This window comes from Marmota marmota, unplaced genomic scaffold, assembly GCF_001458135.2.
Source record: "Marmota marmota marmota unplaced genomic scaffold, marMar, whole genome shotgun sequence".
Classification (NCBI taxonomy): domain Eukaryota; kingdom Metazoa; phylum Chordata; class Mammalia; order Rodentia; family Sciuridae; genus Marmota; species Marmota marmota.
The window spans coordinates 1335038-1357713 of record NW_025999960.1 but is presented as its reverse complement, the minus strand read 5'-3'; the positions used below and the strand labels follow the sequence as shown (position 1 = coordinate 1357713).

Genomic DNA, 22676 nt, shown 5'->3' with positions numbered 1-22676 from the left:
ATAAAATGGCTTTTGGTGATCATATAAAATTAATAATCAAAATATGAAGAATATTTCATAAATGGCAACACTTCAGAAGTTAAAAGCTAAGTTCAAAGCTTTCATCCAAAATTTTTATGTTAGCTTTTTTGCATGAAGCAAACACCTGGTTTGATTATGATAGTGTCCTTAGTTTAATTTGCAGAAATGTCCAATTTTTTATCATTTACTTCCTTCCCTCTATTGTCTTAATCCTTTTTTTAAACCACTACCTATCTTAGATATTCTCCAAGTAATAGATGCAACATTATCCAAAGTTTATTCAAACTTATCTGAACCTTTCGGGGCTAGAAATTAGGTGGGAACTGTTTTTTTCATGAGATTTCTAGTGCTTTTTGGCTTTGAAGAGCTGGAAATGCAACAAGAATAGATTTTCTTGCGGTATTTTGGTTTCTACTCCCAACCAAAACCAGGAAGTGCAGAGATGCACAAAAATTTAAAAGAAAGGGGAAAAAGTTAACTCAACTTTTTGAACTTCAAACATGATTTAGGTTCAATTTCAGTTTAAGGCAAAGGTTCAACTAAGATCTTGTTTTATCCAAACCACTTGGCCTTTCCATTGAAATAACTGGTCAGCTTACATATGGAATTCTTCTCTAATGTAAGGAGAAAGGGAATTACTGGTTTGTAGAATCATTATGTCAAGAGGATATTCTATAGCATTATTGCTGTGATTACAGTTTGCAGGACATGACAGTAGTAAAAGTGAAAGAGACCTATGAATTAAAATACTGTAATTTTCAGGACAAAATACAAAGATGTTTGATTGGTTAGCTACATATCCTAACATCTAAAATATATATATATATATATATAGCATTATATATATTGCATTATCTATATATTGCATTATCTATATATTGCATTATCTATATATTGCATAATATATATGCAATATACATAATGTAGGGGTAGGAGGACATAATTCAATGAAACACTGGTGCCTTTCATTATTATTCTGTCTAAATATTACCATGAAATGGGAAAATCACTGTTTGAAGTCAGGTCAAAATAGATAATTGTGATATGTGAAAAGAATACAGAGACCTGAGACCTCTGCATAAGAACAGCAATTTCCTCTCCTAACTCTTTCACAATTTCCCTTCTTTCCACAAAATACTCTGCTTGAGACACCACAAAACCAAGAAATTCCAGTGTAGATGAGAGTGTCTAATATATAATAATAATGTATATATATATATATATATTAGACACACACACACACACACAATATGACTCTAACGAGATGAATTTGGTCCAGTCTGAATTTGCCAATTTGTTCTTTGGGAACATCAAGATAAAAGACAGATTACTCTGCTAACACTATTGTTAAGAGCCAAAAGTTTGCTGCTTCATTGATCTGATTGGTTAATGAGTAGATCAGGAAGATGAGGAGAATTTTACCTATACCATGAAGGAGGGCAAATGAGATTTAAAAAGCAACTGAAAAAAACATCAGGATAATGAGTTTTCAAATTTTTAACATTCTATTCTAAGTTTTGAGACAAAAGGTGAGCACCAAATTCTATCCATGTTCAGCCAAGATCAGAAAAAGAGTAGGAATTTATGGATGGTAGAAAAGCCAAGTTTTATATAAACTGTGAGTGAACACAAACAAGATTCCAATACTCAGGAATAATTGGTAGCCTGAGAAGAGTCTTCAGGCTAGATTTATTAGCTGTTCTATAACTGGAGAATAACCAGACTACAGGAACCTATTTGCCTAACAAACGCCAAAGGAAATAAATGGAGCTATTTTTCTCTTAGCCTGTGTCTACACAAAAAAGAAGCTAGCCAAACAACAAGCAAAGTGAGTCCATTCAGTTAAAGAATGTCCATCAAACCTGTTGCTAGGTTCTGAATGCTCATTTTTTCAACCAGTTGCATGATTGTCACTTAGACACTATCACACCAAAACATCTACACATTATGAAATTTTAAATATAATAAACCATGTAAAATTTGAATCTTGAGTTTTAATACTTAGTAAAAGATGCAAATAAGAATGATTGTCTCAGTTATCCAACAAAAATTAGCTTCTCAGTACAAAAGCCCACTAAATTTATTTTGTTCTTTACATTTCGGATATTTCAACCTTGGTTTTAGTCCCAAAATATTGAAGTGCTGGATATTTATTTATGTTTTGGTATTAATATTTTAGTTTTATGTCTTCAAGTGGGGGATCCCTTTGCACATTATTTTGTAACATATGTAATAAGTTGTTTGAAATACAACTTTTTTTGTATCTCAAAATATTTGATTGGCTAGCTATGGAGTTTATTTTTACCAACTATTGCCAACATTTTCAGTGTAGCTGCTGATAAAATTTTAGTTATGTTCTGAGATATTTCTTATGATTTAATATATGAGAATATTTCAATAATCTTTGAGGTACTAAAAATGTAAGGTAGATTATTAGCATCTATGATCATGTTTTTAGTATATTATAATAATATACTAAATTAAGTTTGGGAAAACCCATGGCAGTTTCATGCTGAATAATAGTAAGGGGTATAATTTTCTAGAGTTGGGGGAATGTTGATGTTAGTAAGCAGGATTATCAGCCAATTGTCTCTGGTTATTATACCAAGATAAAGGCCTCTAGTATGTTTTGGAGTTGTTTCAGAAATATATGGTATCTTAGTAACACATAAAACACAAGAGGGAAGGATTACATAAGCAGAGAAATTTCCTAAAGACAACTGAGCAGTAGATGAGTTGGATATAGATTCTTCTCTTCATTAAGGCCTCAGCTCCATTCTGTACAATGTGACTCTGAATTAGCTTTACAACTTCTCTGCCTCTGTGTGGAAATGGAAAGTAGACCTCTTGTAGAACTGCCTTAAGTGCCAGGTTAAAAAGATGCCAGACTTTTCAAGGAAAGTGGATTTCCCTTGTGTGTTCTGGCTTACAAAATCTGTCTCTTTCATTTTAGGAATAAAAATGTCGCACCTTCTAAATAGCAGAATAAGCCAAACTCAACAATCAAAGCCTTGTTTTTCTATGAATGATCCTTACCAGTCCCTTGAGAAAGGAAGTTGTGTGGAGAATATCAATGCATAAATAAAGAACAAAGATTGTCTCATCTTATTGCAGTCCACTGGCTGCCTCTATTGTGAAAATATATGTATATTTTTTTATTTAGGACACTAAGTGCTGGTAGAGTAACAGAATCTTAAAAGCCTCCTGTTCAGAATGGAAAGTAGATATGAAACAACAAAGGGAATGCTTCTACCCATGTATAACTCAAAACTAACCAGATACGAAACATTAGAGGTGAAGGACACTTGAGCCTCTTAAACAATTGACTTCTTTGGGGAACCTGGCTGTAACATAACTCAGTTATATTGATGAGTTTATAAAACTGACAACTTCCTCCTTAAAAATCAGACAAATACAAAGTATTAATATCTGATGCTTCACATTGTAATTGCCCAAATAATTTTCATTCAAATGCATGTGTATGTGTGTGTGTGTATGTGTGTATGTGTACATATATCTTTGTGTAGTTGTGTGGTGTGTGTTTGTGTATGTATGCAGGAAGTTTATCAGAATTGATCCACAGTAGTTTCTAAATATTCTTGCATTTACATGGAAGGTGTCAAAATGAAAGTTAATAAAGAAACAAACCTGAGAATTATATAAAACCAAATGTTTTAATATTAATGTTTTGGTAAGCATCTCAAATAAATAATCACAACTTGAAATAAAGATTTTTCTGACAGAAAAATAGTTTATCTTTTGACAGATAAAATCAATATGTTTTACATTTTTATTAAAAAATTGGAATAGGAAGAATCAAATGATGACCATTTTGTTGTTGTTGTTAATAACTGTCCCACAGCCCCACAGCTATTCAGTGGTACTACAAGAACACAGAAAAATAAATGTTTTCTAAGAGTATTGTGTTGAAAGGTTGTGATGGAATTTAATACAGTTCTAGAAGCTCAATTCCACTTATTTTGTCTGATGCATGTATATGCATAAAATTAGGTTACTGAGAAAGGAAGGAATACACTAATCTTTTCATTGCTAAGACAAAGAATGAATTACAGCTAAAACAGAGGTGGGAGTGAGGCAAGGCAGGGGATACAATGCGGAGAGCCAGGAGAGATAATTTAAGCCATTCTGGTACAGTATTTGGTTGGCAGAGGCAGCCTTCTTTCCTCTGGGAAGAACCTTTTCTAGAAAGGTCAGTCACTCCAGACATCACTAAGGATTTCTCCCCTGAAGGCGCAGGCATGTGGTATGGGGCCCTTTTAAGACTTATTTGTTGGAGCTATTTGCCACATCACCAAAATTGTAAGTATCTCAAAAACTGCATTAACTAAATATTTGTGTTCTCATTTTGTTTCACTGAATATCATTTCATTTAGTCAAAAAATACTGTTTAAGATAATTAAAATGCTTTAAAAATAATGTGACTCTAAATTAGAACATAGCTCAACAGAAAGAACTTCGTGCATGTTAGGCAGGTACTTTACCACTGAGCTACAAACCTCAGCACCCAGAAAAACGTCTTAAGTGGCAAGTTCCTTGAAGACCAAGAGAACCAGTCACAAAAAAGAAATGTTCTTGCCAATGAACTTTTTCTAGCAATGATAGCTTAACATCTTCCCCATACTTGACTATTTTTCTAATAGAGTAGGTGAAGTTATTAAAAAATATGAGTTTTTAAACTATGTAATAAAATGTATCAATATTTGGAAGATCTATATAACTCAGTCTTTTCCAAAAGTCCAGTAATGATGATACAAAATCATGAATGTGTTAAAAAAAAGTCCAAGAAGATTTACCAGCTGATTTTGTTATCACAGAGTATGAAAGTTCATTGATTTGGTTCCAGATTCTACATTGTGACTAAAATTCAAGAAACTATCATTTGGTGAGCATAGTATAAAACTATACCCATAATCAACACAAGCTGAAAAGCTTAAAAATGCTCCTCACTTTACAAATTTCATATAATTCAACTCAAAAAAGCACAAGAGATTAAACATAAATGCCAATATGAGAATCTAGGTGTCCTCTATCAAGCCAGGATTTTAAAAAATTTGTCACCCAGTAAAAATGCCAAACTTCGCACTGCTGTTTTTTGGTTTTTAAAAAAAAAGTTTCTTATTCTAAGACGTATTATATTAATATGTAATTGACTTATTTCTATTTAAATATATTAATAAATGAATGTATTAACTTTCTCAATTTTAGTTTTCAATATGTTAAATAGTCATCAATATAGCCCAGATAAATAAAAGATATTTGGGGGTCCTCAAAAATTTTAAGAGTGTAAAACAGGTCCTGAAATAAAAAGAGATAGAGAACTTTTGCTGTAGAGAAATGAGGAGACAGTTTCAACTTCTCATGGAACCTGCAATTGGGAATTATTAGCTTATAGATTATTGGTCAAAAACAGTAAACAACTTCAAAAGTTGAAAGGTTCTATAAGAATGTAATTGCAATGCATCAAATGCTGTACATTATCTCATTTTGAATTCAAGATCTTATTACTGTTTTAAAATACCAAATACACATGACATAAGACACCCACATTTAAGGAAAAGTAATATGGTGTTCCAGGAAAGTTCATGACCCTTCCTTACCTCTCTACTCTTATGAAAAGGGTTTATAGCCAGGCAAGGTGGCACCTGCCTGAAAACCCAGTGGCTCAACAGGCTGATGCTGGAGTATTCCAAGTTCAAAGCCAGCCTCAGCAAAAGTGAGGTACTAAGCAACTCAGTGAGACCCTGTGTCTAAATGAAATACAAAATAGGATGGGGATGTGGCTTAGTAATGGAGTGCCCCTGAGTTCAATCCCCAGTACCCCCCCAAAAGAAAGGGTTTAGAGATCACTTCCCCTTTTTTGACATTTCATGAATTTTGCAAATAAGTTTTGGTTTTCAACCATGATTTGTAAATTAGAAAGACTTGAGCTATTGAGTTTCAGACTGTAAGTCACATACCATAAATAATGCTGTTTATTTTTGGACTTTCTCATTTCCTCCCTTTCTTTGTTCATTCCAAAACTATTTATTGAGCAACTACTCTCAACTGAGCAATATGTTAAAAGTTATAGAGGCAGAAACCACAAGATTGCAAGACTGTACAATGGGTAGTAGAGAGTATTTATGGAGATGACCTTTACACTTGAACTTTTTCCTGATCAGGATTTGAATATAAATTCATTTGACCATTACATTAAATTCTTCCAAAATGATCGCTCCACATTTGAAACCTTCAGTTTGAAGTCAGGGAAAACCTCAGAGGGAGTAATTAATAAAGGAACACAGGGTTCCTTCCATGTCATTGACAAGCCAGCATGACTCCCCTCTTCTCTTCCTGTATTTGGTCACCTACACTGGTTCTTCACCCATGTTGGAGATAGTGAGGTATCTACCATGATTATGAACAGGAAATATATAGATCTTATATTCACATCCCAAATTACTACTTATTTGAAAAATCAATACATAGCATTAGTGACCTTAGTTAAAACTACACAGAATTATTTGTTAGCAACACTCATATCTGAGAAATGATGCCCAAAAGCCAAAATGCTGCAAAAGTCATAAGGCACTTCAATCACACTCTCCTTTGTATGGCACCAATAACAAATACTGTTGGAATGCATTTTCAAAGAACTCCAGGTCTAATTTCCAGATAGCTGGAAAGTCTAGAAACATTTACGAATATTCTCTTATGACAGAGTAATTACCAAGTAATTATGGACTAATTCCACAGGGTCTTTTGTTTTTGTACTTGGAAAATGCACATGCAAACTACTAAATATTTTGGTCAGCAATAAAATGTATGTGAGGTAAGTTAGTCCATTTGCATTACATTTTCCCCCAAATACAGCTCATGACAAGGAGAGGCAACTATTTCTATTACAGTGGAATCTTGTGCATAATCTGCTTAATGCTACATCTATATCATCTATTTCTCCCTATTTCATCCTACCAAATCCACCAAGAAACTTCAGCCCTCCGGATAAAACCGGCTACACAACCCCTGCCTCCACTGTCACCACTGAGGAATGCCATTATTCACTACAACCAAGAAGCAGCACTTGTATCCCAGAGAACACACAGAAAAGCGCAATACTCAACTGGATTTGAGCTACATGCCACTCTGACTCTCAAGAAATTCCTATGAATCAATCACAAATCATCAATATATGGAGAGAAGTCAACAGGATTCTTCTTGAATTATTGGCAGAAATATCATTAGTTCTGTCTCTTACCAGTCTTTCTGAAGGTGACTTGGCAATGGCATTTTGAAGTAAATTGGAGTTTCATGAATATGATATTCTTCTTATTTAGAAGACAGGACACGTGGGAGAAAAATCTAAGGACTGGGACTTAGAGTAGGGTGACATTCTAGCTGCATTAACTTGGGAAATGTGGTATTTAGCACTTCTAAATGTCAGTTTCTTCATGTGTAAAATGAAAAGAAAATATCTACCTATGAGATTTGTTGTGAGGAATAAATGAGTGAACTAGTAATAATCACTTTTGATGAGGTGACTCTCTTCAGGTGAGTTCCCTGTCACTTCTGTCAAAATACTCCAAACACACATTATATTGCCTGACACCTCTTTTTTGCCACAATTGACAGATCACTCTGCCATTGTAAGATTCCAATAAGGTGTTATTAATGACTTTAATATTATTTCATGCCACAGGTTTTGCCTTGTTTTAGATATTGAGAGCAAAAGCCAGAAATATAATATGCTGAACAGGGCAGAGACTTCAGTTGCAGCAATTCCATGTTTCTTATGCATGCCCAACTTCATAGTATAAAGAATCTGGTGAGCCAGACAGCTCTTGATCAACAATTAAACAGGGATCACCAAATGTCTCACTCTGAAAGGATGCAAAAGCTAGGTTCCCTAAAAGCATTAGCCAATAGCTTTAAAGATCAGAAACATCACATGACACCTAGACATTAGCAACTCAGCAGTGACTCTCTCTTGGGAGCTCCACTTTGTTTCAAAACATAAATTCAGTTACTTTGCTCTAGCCCTCCATTGTTCATACATCTCATTCTTCAAATCCACAAGTCCAAAAACCTACACCTCAACATATCTCATAATTATCCCACTCCTATGTTAGAGTCTGTAACAAGTCAAGATGGCGCCTGGCATTTTGCCAGAGGGAGTGGTTTGTGAAGTAACACCAGGGAGCCATTAAGTGTGGAGATTCCTTATTGGTTGACTGCTGTATCTAGTTTATGTTAATTAAGATAAGCTGTGTGGAATGTATATATACCGCTCCTGCCGTACAATAAACGGCTCCCACTCCAGCTGTATCAATCTACACAAGATGCTCGTCACCCCCCCACACACCCCACCCCCTGGTTATTTTGCTGCAGCCAGACTGCGGCACTCCTGTTCAATTTAATTCCACAAATAGTGATTGAAGACCTGCCAGGGACAAGGTACTCAGCTTGAGCCAAATGAGGAAACATACTACTTGCCCTTTTGAAACATACAAAATGGGAGAGATGTTCAATATGTACACAACCACAGTGATATATTACAGGGCAAGGAAGTGAAAAACAAGACATTATAAAGTTTATCTTCACACAACTCTTCAACTGAGTGTCTCTGAAGAGTTTCCATCTGTCACAAACATATGTAGCACTTTCTGTCTCTCCATAAAATACTTCATTCAAGGTTGGGCTCTGCAGGTTGGCAAATGTAGAATCCCCCCTTCTCCCACATTGTCAGCACTCATGGTATGTGACAAGCCTGAGTTCAAATATAATACATGTTAACACAATGCTGCAGAACCTTTATTGATTCCTGGAGTCAAAACAGTTGTCTTCCATAGAATTTAGAGGAAAAAAATGGTAAGTCTATATTGCTCCATAAACAGTACAGCACAAAGTCAGTTGCAATTCTGCACAATTTTCTATAATCATGTATACTTAAGTGAAATTTACGTTATCATTATAAGCTGCACTATGGAAATGATTCTTTTAGCCTACAGCTATTAGAACTACTCCAGTGCCAGGACTAAGCTGTCAGCACCAGGGGAAGCAATTTCATCAGGTTTCTTTTTACATGGACACACGGCTCCTATTAGTGCTTATGCCTCCTATTTTATTTTTTTCGCGACTCATGCAGTTTGCCTCTTTGAGTGGAAATGAAAACAATTTCAAGAATGAGAAGTTTTAGCTTGTTGCTAAAAATATCCCCAATCATCAGCAGGGGAGGCAATTCCTCAGCCACTCGCAACAAAGATGACCTCTTTGCCAGTCTTGGCCTACAGCAGGAGGTGTCTGCTCAGCAGCTCCTTTTACATGGGCTCAAAAATAAACAACCAATTCCTCTGACTGGCCCCCCTCCTTGAATGGAGGCAGAGAACATTCTGTACAAGGAAAATTTTTTCCCATCAAGCTAGGGGCCAGTCCTAACCAAGTCAATGAAAGCATATGATGTATGTTGAACATCAATAGCATTTAATTACAGATGCCCAAGTGGCCTAATTTTAGTGTCTTTCAGCTCAAAGAACTCAAGACCTCAAGGTTATTCATATTACCAAGGTGGGACAATGCATCATATTACATTTTACAAAATAAAATCAGACTTTTTTTTCACATTAGCCTTTACCTTGAATATACATCTAACTCAAGATCACAGGAATACATTTCCAAGTAAGCAAAACCTTGAGTAATAAATGCCAAGTCCAGGAATAGTCAAACAAAAAAATTCCTCCTATCTTTAAAGCTAATGGTGAAACTTACATGACTAAACCAGCATTCTGAAAAATTGAAACCACATGTTGCCCTTACCCCAGGTATCATTAGTGAATGAGAAGAAACATGCCAAATTTACTCTCACAAGTAAGAAAATGAGGCAAAACACTATAAGGTACTGATAGGAAAATTAGAATTATGACCTATGGATCTTTCTTCTTAATTTCTTCAAACTGATAGTTAAATTGCCTTCCAACAGAATTCACAAAATATCAAGACATATATTTAGATGTGCAAAATTATACTATTTTCCTTCAGAAAAGTGTTGAAAGCAGGAGCCAGGGAGAGGGGGAAGGGGCTCTGAAACAATTCTGTCTTCCTTATCCCTAAACTATTCATGTAGATATTCCACCTCCAAGGAGGGGGAGAACAGCTTATACATGAACTGTGCATAGTGACTTTTTTTCAAAAAGTACAGTGTTGAAAGGTGGAGATAACCTTAGAGTGAAGAAATCTGATAGACACTTCTCAGCCAGGTGATCAAAGTTAACATCAGGAGTGACAAATCATGTTAATATCTATCCTTGATATGATACGATAAGGAAACTTTTCCTCTCAAAACACATAACCTCAGCTTAATCATGATAAAAATATCAGTCAAGGTACAGTCTACAAAATATCTTACCGGTAGTTCTCAAAACTGTAGGGCATCAGAAACAGAAGTCTAACTGTGTCATAAGGTTTGTCTGCTGAATGTAATGTAGAGTTCTGGATGGAATCCTGGAACAAATACATTGGATAAAAACTAAGTAAATCTGAAAAAATTATGGAATTTGGCTAGTAATAATGTATCAATACTGGTTCATTTATAGTAATGTACTAAACCAATGTAAGATGCCAATAATAGGATAAATGTGTGGTGAGGTTTGTTAACTGTACTATCATCACAATTTTTCTGCAAATCTAGAACTTTTCTAGAATTTCCTAGATAGTTTATGAAAAACAAAATAAAACTGTAAATAGATGAACTCTAGATAGGGAAGAGGGATGGGAGGGGAAGAGAGGAGTTATGGGGTTAGAAATGATGGTGGAATGTGATGGACATTATTATCCAAAGTACATGTATAAAGACACAAATTGGTGTGAATATACTTTGTATACAACCAGAGATATGAAAAATTATGCTCTATATGTGTAATAAGAATTGTAATGCATTCTGCTATCATATATAAATTTAAAAATTAATAAAAAATAAAATAAAATTGTAAAAATTTACCAGACAGTTGAAGAAGTAGGGAAATAACAACAGAAAAAAATAATAAATCAATTATCAGTGATCCAGAATGGACACAGATGTTATAAGTAACAAGCAAGAACATAAAATGGTTATGATTGAATTTAACATGTTGATAAAATTAAGTAGAGAAATGGAAGATAAAAAGATCCTTAAACTTCCACAGTCAAAACTAACCATGTCTGAGATGAAATATATAGTGTATAGGGTTAATAAAGATGAGGATTGCCAAAGAAAATATATAATAACAGAATATATACTGAATATATAACAACAAAAACTTCCCTTTTCAGAAGCAGAGGGAGAAGATAACTTTTAAAAGTGAATAAGTATAAGTGAGCTGCAAGATAATTTCAGGTAGCCTAAAATACATGCAATTGGAATCCCCCTAGAAGGGGGATAGAAAAAACATTTGAGAAAAATAATGGCTGAAATTCAGAGGATAACACAAGGCAAAACACTGAAAAACCTGCTGTCCTTTGATAGATATGTTGAAAAATAAACCAAGATGAAATAAAAATTATAAGGTGTTTATCTGAGCCAACAGCAATTCATGAATTAGGAACCATGCAACTGAAAAAAGGCTGCAGGCTCCATTGAAGCACAGAGAGACTTTCATAGGGGGAATGTGCATATAAAGCAAAGATGGCATTTAACTGGTGACAGCTGTACATAGCTTTATTTGGTCTGTCCTTCTGGAAAGTCCCTAATTATACAAGTTAGTTGGCAGCTTCTGATTGATGGAGCTTAAATGTTGCTTTTCTTTAATACACAAGTTTTGTTTATGTTCGCAAATTCAAAAGAGGTGAAGTTTACTTTCAAGGCCTAACTAGTTTGATCTGCTTGGGGATTTTCCATGCCTGATCTCCATTTTAAGTAACTTTCACTAGATTTTCCAACCCCCTGAACTTCAGAAAGGGTTTATAACCTTGTTGCCCAGTGAGGTGTCAGGAAATCTGCTTGGTGTGGGCAGGTTATAGGAATGCTTTTGCTTTCCTTAAAAAAGACAGACAAGACTAGTCTTGCTCATAGCCCCATCTTTGAGCTTTGAGTACAGATATGATTGATACCTGTGACAATGAAAAAAAGATCAGTGAATGGGGAGATTCAATCTTAGAGGCCTAGCCTTGTTGTCACTGAAACAGCCTACCATTAGGTGCCTTTCAAAGGTAAAAAATACACTGTTTCAGCTCCTGTCAGTTATGTTTTCTATCATTCACAGCTAAAAGCACTCCTGGCAAATACAACATAGAAACCCTGCTCTAAGTTGTGAAATCTATAGGCATAGATTTATTCATATAATTTTAATGTCTGTAGGTCCTGGGTTTTTATTTTTGGAAATTTGCAATTCATATCATCTCACCTTTTTCTTTTTGATCAAACTGACTACAGATTTACATATATATATATTTATTTAATTTTTTCAAATAATTAGCTTTTGGTCCTACTGACTTCTATTTTGTTTTTAATTTTATTAAAAATTATACCTTTATTACTTCATTCCTAATGTGTACTTTAGGTTTAATTTTTTGTTCATCTTTTTTTTTAACGTTCCATTTATAGTAATGGAGACTTGGACCACTTTATGATCTGAGACTTTATTTCTCTCTACTATAAGCAGTATTTCCTGTTACAGACTGATTGATTGTGTTCATCAAAAATTCATACGTTGAAATCCTAACCCCTAATGTAATGGTATTAAGAAATGTGGGAATGGTATTGGGGGATTCCTCATGTATGGGATTAGTGAATTTTATAAGAATCATCATGAGAGCACTCTGTTCCCCTTTTCCTCTGCCTCTTCATCTCACTCCTGCCATATGAAGATATAACAAGATGACACTCTGTAAACCAGATAGAGGAGCTGTACCAGACACCAAATTTGCTGATACCTTAACCTTGGATTTCCCAGCACTCTGTGATTTATCAGAAATAGATGTTGTCATTTAAGTTTCCAGTTTATGATATCCTTGTTAGGGCAGCCCAAACTGACTGAAAAATTTCCCTGTAAACACTGCTTTGGCTATATCCTATAAAATTTGACTTAGGATTGTCCATGTATTTTTCTAATACAGATTTCCAGTTTACCTCCATTGTTAACAGTATGATTTCAATCATCCTAAATTTATTAAGGTGAATTTTATGCCATAAAATAGAGTCTATGTGTATTTAGAGTCTATGTTTATTTTTTATAAACAATTTTTATTCTGTAGCTTCTGTGTCTAGTATTATTGATACTGCTCCCTAAGTCTTCTATACACATAGTTTTCTGTCTGCTTGGTGTAGGAATTATTGAGAGAAGAATGTTACAATCTTCAACTATCAATGTGAATTTGCTTCATGTATTTTGCAATTATTAGTGGCATGAATCTTTATGATTAGTATGTATTTATGGTAAATATATTGATTTATCACTGTGAGGTATTTCTGTTCATTTGTGATAATACTCCTTATTTGATGTCTACATTGACATCCCAAGCTCTCATTGGATTCCTTTGTACATGGACTATGTTTGCTTATTCCTTGAAGTCTACTTACAGTATGTTTATTACAGACAGCACATAGCATTAAAATATATATATATATATGTATATATATATATACACACACACATACATATATAAATATATATAAATATATATATATATATATATTATATATATATATGAGTTAAAGAGATATATGTCTATATTCCATAGATATATTTATCATAGATAAGTTAAAAAGATATCTATATCCATAGATATATATCATGATAGATTTATCATGATGTAAGTTAAAGATATATATGTGTGTATATGTATATATATAGATTAACCAATATATTTACTCATATATAAATATTTACCATATATATTGTTTATATCTATGTGTGTGTTTGTGTGTGTATTTAATTCACCTTATTTAACTTCCTAATTTGAAAAATATCATGCCCCTTTACACAGAGTATAGAAATTTTTACAACACTATACTTAAATTTTCCCTCCTGGACTTCCTGTTGTTGTTGTTGCCATCCATTTTACTTTTATATATGCTATCTCAATACATTGTTACACTTTTACTTTAAACCATAAAATATCCTTTAAAGAAATTTAAAGTGAAAAAAAAATATTTACCTATATATTTACCATTTTTGAACTATCCATGCTATCTTTAGGTCTAAGTATCTCTATATTACCATTTTACTTCCTAAAAACCTTCCATTAAGATTACCCATAGCTGGGGCTGGAGTTGTGGCTCAGTGGTAGAGTGCTCACCTAGTACGCATGAGGCACTGGGTTGGATCCTCAGCACCACATAAATATAAAGATACTGTGTCCACCTAAAAAAAAGAAAAAGAAAAAAAATATTACCCATGGCAATGCATTCTCTCAACATTTGCTTTCTGAAGGGTCTTTTACTAGTATTTTAGATGAAATTAACATTTAAACCAGTGGACTCTGAATAAAGCAATTGGCCTTCCATAATGTGGGTGTCTGTCATCCAATCGGATAGTTGATGGTCTGAATACAACAAAGAGACTAATTTCCCTGAGCCAGAGGGAATTCTCTAGCAGACAGACTTTGGACTTCATCTTCACAATCAGCTGTCCTAAGTCTCCAGTCTGCTGGTCCAAACTACAGATTTTGACCTTCCAGTTCCCATAACTGTGTGAACTAATTCCTTATAATAAACTTCTTTCTATATATGTAATCCTATAACACTGGTGGTCTGTTTCATAAATAAATACTTTCTCAACATCTATTAACAGTGCCTGGCACAATACTAAGTGCTCAATAAATATTTGTTAAATAAATTTTCAAATATTTTTGGCATGCACTTTATGGCATACACTCATAGGGCAACAGTATAAAACTAGATAAATTGGTACCAAAATTCCAAAAATACAATAATTCAGGCAGTAGACATTAAAAAATACTGAGTAATAAAACAATAATATTATCTACACCAAAGTGGTTCTGTGCAGGTAAATGTGAATATCCATATAGTGCCTAATAAACAATCACTCAATAAATATTAGTCAATTATAATAAAATTATATACTAACCAGCTGAGCAAGACCAGAGTTGTCTTGATTTCTGATGCACAAAACAGAAGGATTGTAATTCCACCACCTTTCCAACAGTTCGTGGAGAAGATCAAATAAAATGTTTATGAAAGAACTATCAGGATGATATCAGTGTTGAGAATTAGGTTTGAGTCACATTTCCCTGGTGCTGAAGATTGAACACCCTACGAACACTGAGGCAATTGTGAAAAGTTTTGCTTAAAGGATAGAACAGAGAGAGAATCAGACTCCTCCACAAAGAAGGGGGTACAAGCTGGTGCCTGAGGAAGTGGGGGTGGTGTCCTGCCCCTTCTATAGATTTCAGACTTCTTTGTTTCATACTCCCTCTTCCCCTTATCTTGCCTATGTGGCCAAACGGTGAGAAAGGAACCTTCCAGGGATACAGACAGGAAGGTAGTGGCCCAGAGGGCTTTCATTAACAACTCCTTGCAGGGAGGAATAAGTCCCTGGAAGCAGGTAACCTTGGCAACAGCTTGTAGAAGGAAGCATTTTATTTCTTTTTGAATGGCCCCCATCTTCCTGACCCAATCATTCATTACCTACACTGACCATCCTTTTGCCCCACCCCCACCCCAGCCTCAATCCCTCCTCTGAGAAGGGAACCCTTACTGCTGTAAGGGGAAATGGACGATGACCGCTCTGGCTGCTTCAAGCTGAAAGGGGGCGATGTGGGGCAAGCAGTTTGGGTTTCCCTTTTAGGAATGTTCTGGGTCAGTTGAGGGGTCCGTGGTAAAAGTCTGGTTTGGAAGCATGAGGTTGTAAAATCATCTGGTAGGCGGGTGCTTCTATGAGACAAACAAAAAGACATGACTACTAGAATGAGATTAATACAAAATAAATGTTGTAGCATTTAGAACATGTCATGAATATTACAATGATGATAGAAACCAGTAATCTCTTACCAGGAGGTATAAGAGCTAAGAAGTTGTTCTCATGACAAGGCCAGTGAGGACATGGCCTCTATTTGGGAATGTAAATTTTTAAGGATATTAATTACATTGCTAGAGTTAAAGAATGTAAACACAACACTTAGTTTTAATAATGTCACAGATGCCCCCATAAAATGTGATTGTTTGATGTCATCTGATTTTCATAAAATACTTTTTTATCGGCATAATCTCTGTGTTTAATAGAGATCTTTTTATTTCTGTTAATTAGGGCTAAAAAATCCTACTAGCAAACACAGACAAACCCTACCTGTGTAGAGGTTAAGAAGATTTATAGTCCTTAAATTGACTACTGACTAAAAAACTTCTGAGTCTAATAGTCTCTTTTGATAGTTAGCAGGCACTCCTATCTAAGAATCCCTTTTTTGTAGCCTGCGGTCTTACTTACTCTTGGTGAGACTAACACAAGTATATATCTTAAGTTATATTAAAAGAACTATTATCTTTCCTTTAAAATGTCCAGGTATGGCTGTTTTGATAATAACTTGTTTTGTTAGGTGTTTAAGACCAAGTTGGTCAAATTGATCTTATTCCTATATATTATTAAGGGTCAGCTGAGTTTCCTTAGTGGGTCACTCTTGGGAACTTGAGAGCAAACTCTTAGTTCCTTTAGTGCTATCTTCCAGGATGGGTCAAGTTCTCACTGACCACATGGCTTCCCTTGGACGCATCAGGGATGGCTCCTTCTCTAAAGACCCTCCTCTTTATAGCATATGTACTGGCTCGCTTTCTGTTCTTCAGGGTCTCATAGATCCCCATGATGGGACCGTCATGTGGCCCAGTGTTGCAAAGCCCTTATACAACTCCCCTATTCCCTTGGTTCAAGCTGACTCACAGGGTAAGAGCCAAATATTGGCTCTTTTCTTTCTTGGTCCTTTTACTTCCTTAACTTTAGTCTCCATGTGTTGGTCTTAAACATCCAGCAAGCCAGTTTTACCATCTTAAAGTAATATTACAGAGTCTCACTTACTTTTAATGTCTATAACTTTATTTAATTGGGTTCAGTATTAGTACTGAAAATCAGCCTTATATCTCATCTATCCTACAGGTATTGGACTATGATCTCAAATTAACTCAGGTTGTTTTATTAGAAGTTATACTTTTGTAAGTCACTAACAAATAATAGTTATAAAGTATACAAGGAAAATACAAAATGAATTAAGAAGAATAAAAACATATTTAGTTTTTATAATAGCTATGAACTAAGAAACATAATTTTTTATAATCCCAAATCTTTACTTTAAACTTTAGTTCAAAGAATATCAGCATGGTAAAATGTTCTTTTAAAACCTATATTTTAAAGATTTATACAAGTGGAAAATATGACAAATAAGCCAGTAACAGTATCATGATTACACTGGTGTTCTTATATTAATCAAGTTTGGCTTTTAAAGAAAAATTTAGGCTCCGTAATGTAGTATAATACTCTAAAATAACAGTTATTATTCAATCAGAGTTGTACAAACCATAATTCCTTTAAGACTAGTTTCTCTAAATTAAAAAAAAGATACAAGAGATTATCTTGATATATAAGAGCAGATTAATGTTTTAAGAAATCTTTGTTACTTCAACCCACAGGTGATTAAACTTTACTTTATATCAGTACATTAACATTTGACTTTAGGGAAAAAACCTTAAATTATTTTAACTGATTATGCTAATTATATATAACCAATTTAATTACACACACACTTTTTGAAATTTACCCTCCACAATCCTTTTGCAATTTACCTAAACATTTTACAACCTTTTTCTTTACCACATAACAAACTTTATAATCCAGAAACATTTCTCTTTCATTCTACTTTCCATATTAAGATATATTTCCATACCTATCACCCTCTTGTATCTCTTTCTTAGCTGTTGACCTCTTTTTAAAATTTATATTCTGAAATTGTCCTTATGAAATTTCTGAATTTAGACAAATTACTCCACTTTAATAAAAGGATGAAATACTTTTGTTTTTATGGTACTTTAATTGAAACCTAATGTAATTCTATATATTCAATCTGATATAATCTCTCTCTCTCTCTTTTTTGGTTGGGGGTTCCCAGAGATTGAACTCAGGAGCACTCAACCACTGAGCCATACCCTCAGCCTTATTTTGTATTTTATTTACAGACAGATTCTCACTGACTTGCTTAGCACCTCCTTTGTTGAGGCTGGCTTTGAACTCGCTCACAATCCTTCAGCCTCCTGCTGCACTGCTGATATTACAGGCATGCACACCTGCACTTGGTTTACTTGATAGAATTTTAACTCTTAGTAACCTTGTTTTTAGTGAAGACACAAACAAATCAATCTCAAACCTTTTTTAATTTACCCCTTTATGAAAACACACATAATGTTTAAATATTATTCCATATTACCTCATGGAATTTAAGAAGTTAAGAGTACTTGATTTTATATTTAGTAGTTGATGTTTTAGCACTTTAATTCTGTAAATTAATAATTTTGTAAATTAATCAGATGTCGCTAATAAATGTATTTATGATCAATCTCATTAATGTTAAATCTAATCTATGATTTTTAACTGTAAAAACCAAGATATCAGACAAAGGTTAATATTAGCCATCTCTTCCTCATTGAAGAAAAATCTTAGAAACGATGGATAATTACATTCTAGACATTTTATAGAAACCAACACTCTGTTAATTATCTGACCACCTTGAAGAACTTGTCAGTAATTTTAAAGATATCTTTACTCTCATCTGTTTACCTAATTTAAGTTGAACCTTTTTAAGTCACCTGAACTAAGTTATTTGGATCCATTTTTCACAAATTTGATTTATGAGCACTCATTTATCTATAGGTCAATTTTAATACCATGTACATGATATATGGACATAAGCACATATGTAGACACAACAATACAGTACACAGGTGTGCACACATACACAAAACAGACAAGAAACAAAGATTTTATAGCTTTTTGTGTTGCCTCCTCCTCCACAAGTAGGAGGCAACACTATAGATATTTATTAAAGCTTCTTAGGTCTAACCTGTTAGAAATTATAATAGGGCCTATCTGACTTTTACATTATGACTTAAACACAGGGAAGGCCTGTATATTTGGAAATGCTAGGTATAAAGTATAACAGCCATAGTAGACATTGAAATCAAAGGTTCAGTGGCCACTTGTCCTCAATGGCTATCAGATTTATTCCCAACATCACAATGTCTTAGAGTTTTGTAAAAGAAAATTTTTTCCAAGGTATTTGAGAGCTAACCCTTGAAAAGTCAGCCTCTGAACAAAAACACAGTGTAAAAACATCAATAGTCAGATAAAATAAGACTGATCAGAAAAATATTTTAATTTAGGCATGCAGGATCAGATGTGAATTCACCCTAAAACCATGAGCTCAAAAATATAGAATTTTAAAAAACAAAGAGTATAAAAAAATGACATGGCAGTATTTACTCTTGTAAAGGAATATGCAGAACATTATCAGATCAGAGTACACTTTTGGCTCATATTAGAGTCAGATATCTAAAAATGTCAAAGTCCTGAAATCCTCAGATAAAGATTCTCAAGGTAAAGAAGAGTGTATATATTTTCCCTACCTATGCATTTACTGAGAAACTTGATTAAGAAAACAGGGTGGTAAGATAGCTAGCCATTGGGTCCCACAGTGGTTTGAATTTAAAAGTGACACTTTTTTTTCATAAGTCCCAAATATGTTCTCTTCAAGCCTTGCAAGCCCTACAAGCTTCGTAAGCCTTTGCATGTAAGCCTTTGAACTTACATTTCAAATTCAAGCTTTGAAGAGACAGAGATTTGGTAGAAGCTAAGTAAGTAAAGCTGCTGTTTTGAACAAAAACTCATGCATAGGGCATTTAAACCATTTTTTCAATTCCCCAATTGGTAATCAGGCCAAGTTTAGAGGTAGAAAATTATGAGACACCATTTCCCATCAATATTTTTGAGGATGAGGCTCCCCTTTGAACAACAACATGAAAATAAACAACATGAAGAGAACAGAAGCACTGAGGAACTATCTCTGTCTAAGGTACATCTCCCCAAATACTGGAGTCTCTAGTGGTCTACAGTTTCTGCTCCTCCTTCTATGCATGACCTCTGGATTTAACTGCTGCCATACCAGTCTGAACATAACCCATGTGCTTTTTCATGGGTGGCCATGATAAAGATGCAAGCCTCCAGATTATGGACACTTACCGTGTAGCTTGTAATTTCCTAGGAGAACATGGGATCACTTTTTAAAATGAATCTTGATCTGTGTTAAGCTTCACATTAGTTAATGAACTTTGCAGTTGGGGGGTTGGCCTAAGAATGGAGGATCATAGTTGTGTCTAATTTACATTTCTGGCACAATTTGGATTTTTTAAATAAAGTCTGAGAAGTCCTTAGGCCTTCACACAGGAACCTTGGACTATTTCATTCCTTTTTACAAAACAGGCTGAGTTGTAGAATGGTATTAAAATTTATACCTCCCTCTGATGGCCATGATTCTCTATGAAATAGTTGGTATTGAGACCATGTTTGGCAGCAGAAGAACACTAGAGGTAAAGAATTTACAGTTGGTGTGGGCCAAAGGAATCTTCAGAGGGCTGTGGGTATAAATCTCCCTTTTTGTAGTCAAAGAAGAAGCAGAGCACACAGGAACACAGAAACAACAATGGGAATCCATTGCATGGCTGGTAAAGGCTTACTATGTGAATAAAGGGAACCCTGGCATTTCCATAGGAACCACTCCTTGTCCCCATCTCAACCCTAGAGTCTGAAAAGCTAGAGTCAGATTGCCAAAGGGAGGGGAGTGCTTGGGTGAAGTGAGTGTGGTAAAGTGCAGTATGGTTCATTTGGAGGTACATGTGTTCTTGGGGCTTTTCCAGTACTGCTTGATCAATCAATTGCCCCAGAATACTGATTTTTCAGTTGGAAAAAGAGTCAAAAGAGAAACCTTCAAGGTTCACCGGGGTGTGGCCCCAGCCAGAACCTTGAAATTGTTCTAACCCTTTGTCTGTCTCCACACATTCAAAGGCAAACTGGGATTATAGACACTGCATACTCATGCCAAATGCACTCTGAGCCTGGAAAGGATAGTAAGAAATGACTTTGGCAGAACCCAACATGTCTGACACACAGGACAGGTGATTAGGAGCAACCCACGCCATGAATCCTGTCACCCAAGTATTATAAAATGGTGGCTTGCACTAACTGCATTTAATTAGCCTACAAGTGCCCATTATTGTCCTCCAGAAAGAAAGAGAAAGATACACTTCAAAAAGATGTGGGGTGCATGCAAAGGAGCTTATATTACCTTCCTGACAATCTTGGTGGAACCTCCAGAGATTATATTAGCGTTGAGATCAGGTTCCAGTACTATTCCCCTGGTGTTGAAGGTACAACACCCAAGAAACACTGCGGTAAGCACAAAAAGTTTTATTTAAAGGATGGAACACACACACATACACACACACACAGAGAGGGAAAGAGAGAGAGAGAGAAACTCCTCCACAGAGGAGGGGGTCCAAGTTGGTGCCCAAGGGAGTGAGAGTGTCGAGCCTCTTCTATAGATTTCAGATTTCCTTTGTTCTCATGCCCCTCCTCCCTTTATCTTGCCTGTATAGCCAAAATGTGGGAAGGAACCTTCCAGGGGTACAGGCAGGAAGAAAGCATCCCAAGGGGCATTCATTAAAAACTCCTTGCAAGGTGGAAAAATTCCCCAGAATTTTACCAGAGGCAGGTAACCTTAGCAACAGGTTGGGCAAGGGGAATACTCTGTATTAGCATTTTACCTCCTTTTGAATTGGCCCCCATCTTCCTGACCCAATCATTCATAACTACACTGAGCGTCCTTTTGCACCCTGGCCTCAAGGATATATGATACCCACTTCAATCATTTTTTCAGACTCCCACTGCTCCTCATTTACTGATGGCCCTAATAAAGATGTAGACAGCTAGGACTCTTTGTGGTAAGACAGATGTTTTCTAGGTTAAGGGGTTTTTCTAAGCCAAACTGCCAAGCTGCTGACAGTTATTTTAGTATGCTTCTTAACTAGACTGTCAGCATTTCTCTTCTTCATTGGGTGTGGGCAGGGGTAGCCATTGGGTGGTCTGTCTGCTGCTCTTCAGACTATTGCTTTTATCATGTCTTAAGTAATTATCTCCTGTCTTTTCTAGGATATTAGCTTCCTTTGTGTTTGACCTCTTATAGATCATACAATTATTAAACTAAAATATATTAGCTGCAATTAAGATAGTCAAATAATGGTAAAGACAGAAAAACAATTTACCAAGCAGTACTTTCCCTAATTAGGCATGTATACACACTGAGGGCAAAACATTTAAATTATTATGCGCATGTGAAAGGAAAGAATGTTATCTCAGTACAAAGAAATACTTGATCAAATGTGCATTCAAAACAACTCTGTGACCAAATGATATACATAAGTAGACACTGAAAATCGCAGAATATTATAAGTATTATACCTTTGAGAATAATTCCTTTCAACCTGAATCATCCTAGTCCGAAGTAACTGCTCTATTAACTTAGAATTACCCCATCTCTGCTTATTACAACTCTACTGTCCACAGTCTCATCATGTATTGAGTTACAAATATTAGAACCAGGAAGAAGGTAAGACGTGTTAACAGAGGCTTTGGATG

General features: G+C 35.0%; 1 long non-coding RNA gene across 2 annotated transcripts in view; it reads right to left on the bottom strand.

The window, feature by feature from the left end:
- LOC107148837 overlaps positions 1-18018 on the bottom strand; it is a 93716-nt gene extending 75698 nt beyond the window's left edge. For both annotated transcript variants that reach the window (XR_007347352.1, XR_001504308.2), the window contains exons 1-2: positions 14290-18018; positions 10424-10518 (exon numbers count right to left, since the gene is read on the bottom strand). This is a non-coding gene — a long non-coding RNA (uncharacterized LOC107148837). The remainder of the gene's footprint in view (positions 1-10423; positions 10519-14289) is intronic.
- Between the last annotated feature and the right edge of the window lie 4658 nt (positions 18019-22676).